The following is an 8,352-nucleotide window of genomic DNA, read 5'->3' as shown; positions in this document are numbered from 1 at the left end:
AGACGTCTGTCGATGTCATTGGTAGCAATGATGTGATAAGTTCGGGAAAAATTGACCTTGGAGTAGGTCTTACATCACACCAGAATTGAGAAAATTCTGACAGTACAATGACCTAACCGACTGAAAGTTCCAGTTCTTAACATCAGGATGAAATTAATACTATAGTCTATACATATACCTAATTTATATCCAAAAGAGAGAGTAGAGTAGACTCTACTTGCGACGAGAACCGCTCAAATGAGTCCTTGATTCTGCCAGATGATGCTCCACGTCCAGCATGCGTCTTTCAAATGTTTCCTGACAACCTTGAAGTTCCCTAACTTCAGCTTGGGTTGTAGTTAGTTCTCTCTGCAGGGTCACATTATCGTTCAGGGTTCTTCCATGAGCAGTCTCTAGATGGCGAATGCGAACTGTATTGACTCCCGCATTGGCATCAACCTCCATGACCTGGTTGATGGCTGCCATTCCCTGTTCCTCATTACGAGCAACCCTACGAACCAGAACAGGTAGGATTCTGTCTGTTGAGCCTCCTTCACTCAGATTGTAGAATCTTCGGTCTCCGTTTTAGGGTAAGGGTTACCCCTGCTCGTGACTCCATCTATTTAAGTTTGTTGCCCACAGGGGTGTGGGGCATTGAATCCTAGTGGAGGGTGAGGATTTGCGATAGGAGTCACCAAGGGTAGATTATTGACTTTTGGCTCTCATCGGTCCATTCACCGTTACCTTGGTTGGGAAAGTACAGGTCGTCGGGGAGATGGGATCCAACCATGTTATCTAAGTGAGAAAAGGGGTAAAAGAGATAGCTAATAGACGTACTACTTAAGATAATTATAGGATGATCTTTACTAGTTACTTTAATACTTTCGTAGTGCATAGGAATCATATGCAACTAAAACAGAATAGACCTTCGAATAAGCGACCCTAAATCTAAGTCTACAACCAAACAAGGAACATGAAGTAAAGCAAAGATCATAGATTCTGAGTCAATGCCACCCTAGTCACATATAACCATAGCGTATCCACTCAGTAACTATTGACCTACTAATAAAGTCCTTTTTGTTCTTAAATAAGTAATTATAGCAACACAAAATACTCCTATAGTATTTTGATTTTTTTTTAAGTTTGATTCTAGTGTTTTCTTTGGTAAGTTTTCGACTTGTTGCTCACTATGACTATTCCCCCGACATACGTTGGTCGTATCTTGGATAAATATAGTTGATCAGGCTATATTCATCCAAGATCTGATTACATATTCTGAGGCCTAATCATAGTGTCCAACTTGTCTTAATACTTTTGTATGGTATCGACTAGGATACTAGACCATTGCATGCATGTACTTATACTTTTATAAAACTAACATTTGAATTTATTAAAAGTATAATTTGTGAAAAATGTTTTGTCAGAGAGTTCTAGTCCCTTTTCATTTATAGTTTGTATATCTTATGTGGTTCGATATACTTAGTTCACTATAAAAAAATGCTCTAATACCAATCTGTCAAACTCCCGGATGTTTCCACCATTCTGGGTTGGGGGTGTGACAAGATTGAGCTGTAGAATAATGCCAGGGAGGAGGCGAAGTCTCAAGGGAGAGACCGGCGATCGGCACAGTCTCAGCTGGACACCAAGGGGGCTAAGCCCGTAGATTAGAGATCAAGAGGCCAGAAGGGCCGCTCTTGTGGGAAGTGCGGCAAGAGTCATGAAGGGACATGTCGAGCGAGGTTTTGCTACAAGTGTGGAAAAGAGGGGCACATGGATAGGGATTGCCCCTAGGGGTTTGCAGTCTGCTTTCAATGCAACCAGACCGGCCATCTAAAGGTCGAGTGCCCCCAGCTACTTCATGGATCAGCACAGGGATCTATACCTGTTGCTTTACGAGCTACCGAGGGTCGGCTAGTGAAAGCCGAGGCACCAAAGGTTCATGAGAGAGCCTTTCAGCTGACAGTGGAGGAGGTCCGCGCAGCACCTTATGTCGTGGTCGATATGTGTTCTTTTGCTTATTCTATTTTGTGCTTATATTGTGTAGTGTATCGGTACTTTTCTTGTGAATTTTGTACCTTCTTTGGAGTTATTCGACTCCGGTACGAGTCGATCCTTCATGTCATTAGTGTTTAGTCGTCAAATCAGTATCTGACGTGAGGCGTTGATTCGAACTCTGAGAGTTTCTATAGCCGATGAGCATGTGGTGTTTGCTATTGATGTGATCCGGGGGTGTGTGCTTGGGATTTTCTGTGTTGAGTTTCTGATAGATCTGGTACCGACCGTGATGGGTGATGTTTGTGTCATTGTGGGCATGGATTGGTTAAGCCGTTTCGGAGCTATGATCGATTGCGAGCATTAGTTAGTGACTATACAAGACCCTAGTAGGGGAGTGCTTATAGTGTATGGCGAGGGTACCCGATCTGGGTCATATTTTGCTCGGCTTCCAGAGCGAGACAGAGTCTATGGCATGGTTGTAGGGGCTTTGTAGCGTATGTGATGGATACGCGGGTTGCTACCGAGAGACCAAGTTCTATTGTCGAGGTTCCGATAGTGAGTGAGTTTTCGGATGTTTTTCCTGAGGAGTTACCGGGTGTGCCTCCCGAGAGTCAAATGGAGTTCCAGATTGATTTGGTTCCGGGAGCGACGCCTATTGCCAAGGCACCTTATCGCCTTGTGCCACTAGAGATGCAGGAGTTATCCTCACAGCTCCAGGAGCTGTTGGGGAAGGGATTTATCAGGCCGAGTAGCTCACCGTGGGGAGTGCCGATCCTTTTTGTCAAGAAAAAGGATGGTTCACACCGGATGTGCATTGATTACCGGGAGTTGAACAAGCTAACAGTCAAGAACCGTTATCCACTTTCGAGGATCGACGATTTGTTCGATCAGTTGCAGGGAGCATATTGGTTATCCAAGATCAATTTGAGGTTGGGATATCATCAGATGAGAGTTCGTGAGGAGGATATCTAGAAGACGGCCTTTAGAACTTGTTATGGGCACTATGAGTTCATGGTGATGCCTTTTGGGCTCACCAACGCATCGGCAGCGTTCATAGATCTCATCAACCGGGTGTAGAGGCCTTTGAGGGATCGATCGGTGATCATGTTCATTGACAATATCTTGGTGTATTCAAGATCCAGAGAGCAGCATGAAGAGCATCTGAGAGAGATTCTTGGAGTTTTGAGATCAGATAAGTTGTATGCCAAATTCTCCAAGTGTGAATTTTGGTTACGAGAGGTCTAGTTCCTGGGACATCTAGTTAATCAGAATGGGATATTGGTCGACCCGACCAAGATTGAGGCAGTTATGCGATGGGAGGTGCCAAGATCCCCATCCGAGATCAGGAGTTTTCTGGGATTAGCCGACTACTATCGGAGATTTATCAGAGATTTCTCCAAGATTGTTGTCCCCCTCACCAGGTTGACTAGGAAGGGTGTTACTTTTATTTGGGCTCCCGAGCAGCAGGCCTCCTTTGAGACGCTTCACCAGAGATTGTGCGAAGCCTTGGTGTTAGCCTTTCCTGAGGGAGTGGAGGACTTTGTAGTATACTACGATGCATCTATATCAGGGATGGGTGTGGAGCTGATGTAGAGGGGGCATGTGAGCCTCATGAGAAAAGATATCCCACCCACGATCTAGAGTTGGGGGAGGTGGTGCTCGCCCTCAAGATTTGGTGCCACTACTTGTACGGAGTTCGGTGTACCATTTACACAGACCATAAGATCCCGAAGTATCTCATGGATCAGCCCAACCTAAATATGAGACAGAGGAGATGGTTAGATGTGGTGAAAGACTATAACTGTGAGATCCTGTATCATCCGGGCAAGGCTAATATGGTAGCCGACGCCCTGAGCCATAGAGCCGAGAGTGCTCCGATCCGAGATGTGTGTATGAGGATGACGGTGATGACTCTAGTCATAGATACCATTCTAGAGGCCCATGTGGAGGTCGTAAGACCGAAGAATCTCAAGAGGGAGCGGGTGATTAGGCAGGTGTCTGAGTTTGTGACGGATAGTCGAGGGCTTATGACTTTCCGAGGGTGGATTTAGGTGCCCTATTCAGGCAGAGCTCGACATATACTGATGGAGGAGGCACATAGATCGAGATTCTCGATCCATCCCGGGGCCACTAAGATATATTTGGACCTGAAGAGAGATTATCAGTGGCCCTGTATGAAGAGGGATGTAGCTTGGGTAGTTGAGAGGTGCTTGGCCTGCCTGCAGGTTAAGGCAGAGCACCAGCATCCACATGGTCCGTTGCAACCCCTGGAGATTCCCCAGTGGAAGTGGGAACAAATCTCTATGGACTTCATCACCAAATTACCAAGAACTGCGCGTGGAGTTGATGCGATTTGGGTGATTGTGGACCGGCTGACAAAGAGTGCTCACTTCCTTGATATTAGTGAGAGCTCTTCTGCAGAGCGACTGTCCAAGATACTTGTGAGAGAGGTGGTAGCACGGCATGGAGTGTCGACCTCGATAGTGTCAGATCGAGACGTGGGATTTACTTCCAGGTTTTGGAAGAAATTTCATGAGGATTTGGGCACACGTTTGCATTTTAGTACTGTGTACCACCCGCAAACTGACGGGCAGAGCGAGCGGATGATTCAGATGCTTGAGGACATGTTGCGTGCATGTGTTATGGACTTCGAAGGAAGTTGGGACACTTACTTACCCCTGGCTGAGTTTTCTTACAACAACAACCATCATATGAGTATTGGGATGCCTCCCTTTGAGCTTCTGTACGAGAGGAGGTTTTGGACTCCAATTAGTTGGGGATAGGTAGGGCAGAGAGTGATGGGTGGCATTGAGATAGTGTTGCAGACGACTGAGCAGATTCAGCAGGTCAGACAGAGATTACCGACAGCCCAGAGTCGCCAGAAGAGTTATGCATATCGGCGACGTTCCGAGCTTGAGTTCCTGGATGGAAATTTTGTCCTCCTAAAGGTATCCCCATGGAAAGGGGTGATCCGATTCAGGAAATGGGGCAAGTTGGGGCCCCGATACATCAGTCCTTTCAAAGTGACCGCCAAAGTGGGCAGGGTAGCATACCGGTTGGAGCTACCTACAGATTTGAGTCAGATTCATAACACCTTCCATGTGTCCCAGTTGAGGAAGTGTGTAGCTGATGAGATGGAAGTGGTACCCCTAGAGGACATTCAGGTGGACGCGGGCCTGAATTACATTGAGAGGCCGATCGCAATTTTGGATCGAAAGGGGAAGATTATGAGGAACAAATAGGTGCCCCTGGTTCAGGTCCAGTGGTAACATCGGAAAGGATTCGAGATGACTTGGAAGTCGGAGTCGGAGATACGGGAGCAGTATCCAGAGTTATTTGTGGAGCATGACTTCGAGGGAAAAGTGTGATTCTAGTGGGGGAGAATGGTAACATCCCAAGTCCAGGTATACATTGTAACCCTTCGTCTTTTGAGCACTTGTCCATTTTAGCCCTTTATCGAGAAAAGGTGGTGCATGAGTACGCGGGGCGTATGCGAGTGTACGCTCAGCGTACTCATATGTGTGGATTTGACGCAGAAGCCACCTAGTACGCTGGGCGTACCAGAGGATACGCTGGGCGTACTAGGCCCAGAGTGAAACCCCTAATTTAGGGTGAGCCCTTATTTAAAGGATATGATGGCCTCATTCATGTCCATCATTCTCAGACAACAACTCTCCTAAACCCTAGATTTCGTTAATAGAGCTTGTGAGTCTATTTGAGAGCCTTGAGAGCATTCTTGTGTTTCATTGGAGTGAAGAAGGAGCCTTGAAGAAGAAGGAGGGGGATTCCAGGCTTTGGATATGAGTTTATCTGAGTGTGGAGCTTCATTTTGAGGTATAAAGCTCAAAGATTTCTCACTCTTTTGTTTTGTGCATCATAGTGAAGTATTTTAGGGTTTCGTCCCAAAAGTTGGAGACTTTATGAGATATTGAGCTACAGAGACTATGATCAACCCCATTTAAGTGTATTTAGTGTTGTAGTGTTATAAAAATCCAATCTTGGTCATTGGAATCAAGCCATGCATGAGTTATGGACTTTTTGGGATAAGAGAGTGAGTGTTTTGTGTGTTAGTCACCTCTCCAGCCATGCAAAGGCTTAAAGTCACTGAATTTTTGGAGTAAGAGCTACAAGGGAGTCCAGATATGTGATATGAGCCAAGGTCTTAACTGATTAAGACCAAATGAGTGAGAAGAGTGAAATTGAGACGTACATTAGGCGTAATCCCAGTATGCGCAACATAGGGGTCGAGCATCCCCGATGCCTGCATGGCAGTCGAGTATGCCCAATGTCGAGAGCTGGTACATGCAGCGTACTCCCTGCCGTTAACTTTTGGTTGACTTTTAGGGTTTGGTCAATCAGTGGACTATTAAGCCCATAGAGGGGTAAAATGTTCTTTTACCCTTCTGTGAGTTTATAGAAAGGTTAGTCTAGCTTCATGAGAGCCGTTATTAATTAGGGATAATTATCGTATGTGTTAGGCGGGGGCTAGACCGGTGATTCGAGTTCGAGGTTATCTGATTCTTACGAGGTGAGTCTTCTCACTGTACTTACCATGAGTGGTATCTATAAGTGACCAGACTGTCTTATGTGTTTACTTAAGTTATGTGATATTATGCATCTTGTCTGTGTGATATATATATATATATATATATATATATATATATATATATATATATATATATATATGATATACTATGAGTTACAGAGTTAGGGTCGGGGGGTCCACAAAGTTAGGACCGGAGGGTCCATCAGAGTTGTGGGACTAGAGGGTCCTACTGAAACACATTGACCAGAGGGTCTTATAGAGTTATAGCCTCGAGTGGCTAATGAGTTGTATTGGTATTTTGGGGAACTCACTAAGCTTCGTGCTCACCGTGTTATGTGTTATGTGTTTCAGGTACTTCTCAGGATCACGGGAAGGCGTCGGCTTGAATATACACACATCATAGATTGAGCTATGATTGATAGAGATGGCAATATAACCCGACCCGCTGGGGAACCCGGTTAACCCGCCCCGACTGGGGATGGGTATTCCCCGCAAAACCGGGTAACGGGTATGGGGCCGGGGATCCCCGTATGACAAAAAGTGGGGTTGGGGACGGGGAAGGGTATGCTATTCCCCAACCCGCCCCTCCCCCGGTTATATTATACCCACATATACATATAATATATTACTGTTACTTTATATTAATTCATTATAGATATAAATATTATATACTTTAATTGAAATATGACCCAAATTGAAATTAGAATCGGTAATTCAGTAACTCCTAATGTCTCGCAGGCCGCAACAATGCAACATATTCCGAACAATCAGGCAATCACGATTCACGATCAATTGATCATCTCATCTGTCGATTCGCTTCAACCCTTGGGCCGCTTAGGCAATTGGCGACTGAGTGACGACCGTCACTGACGATTCATGAGACACACGACTGACACGAGACTGCGAGATACCGAGAGTGAGAAAGACGAGAAGCAGTGAAGCATTCGTACATTCATTCGTCGTGGTCTGTTACTCTGTTTGAACCAAACGTCGCAGGCGGCAACGACACTCATTCACTCAATTCTCATCTTTATTCCAAGTCTCCAATTGTTCGGTACAGGTTAGGGACTTTTTTTTTCTCCTTAATCCAATCGACAATTGTGCTTCCCTGCTTCTCAATTCTCATCTTTTGTTTGACATAATTTGCATTACAGCGAATTTAGGATGTTGACTTGTTGTGCCGATAATTCTTAATAAACCATTCCAAATATGTTTTTATAATTTTCCAATTTGATATTGTTGTGTAGACTGTAGAGTGCAGATTCTATGATGTTCATACTCTGTTTTTTAGATTTTGGATGATGATGATGAATTTATGTTTATAATCAATGTTTTTGTGTAGATTGTATGATGTTTAGACTATATCTATATTTAATTTGATGTTACAAATTGTGTTTTTTTTGTAGGTTTAGATGGCTACACCAGAAAATGATAAACAACCAATCATGAATGATGAAGATGAACTTGAGGACAATGAACAAGAAGCTGTAGAAAATAATGAACAAGAAGTTGTAGAAAATAATCCTAAAAAAAGGTTGAAATCCGCTGCTTGGAACCATTTTGATCCGATTTTTGTTGATGGTGTTTGTAGATGGGCGAAGTGCGTACATTGCAAGAAACAACTGACTGGTAGATCTAATGATGGAACAACACATTTGAAAGATCATTACAGGATATGTGTTGGCAAAAATACAAGAGACATTAGGCAACATATATTAGTTCAAGGACAAAAAACTGTTGATGGTAAAGCTTATATGAGTAAATATTCATTTGATGCTGAAGTGTCTAGAGATGAACTAGCAAAGATGATTATAATTCATGATTACCCACTC

Source organism: Lactuca serriola, chromosome 3 (assembly GCF_051521515.1).
Source record: "Lactuca serriola cultivar US96UC23 chromosome 3, Lser_US96UC23_V15, whole genome shotgun sequence".
NCBI lineage: Eukaryota > Viridiplantae > Streptophyta > Magnoliopsida > Asterales > Asteraceae > Lactuca > Lactuca serriola.
This window is presented reverse-complemented; position numbering follows the sequence as displayed.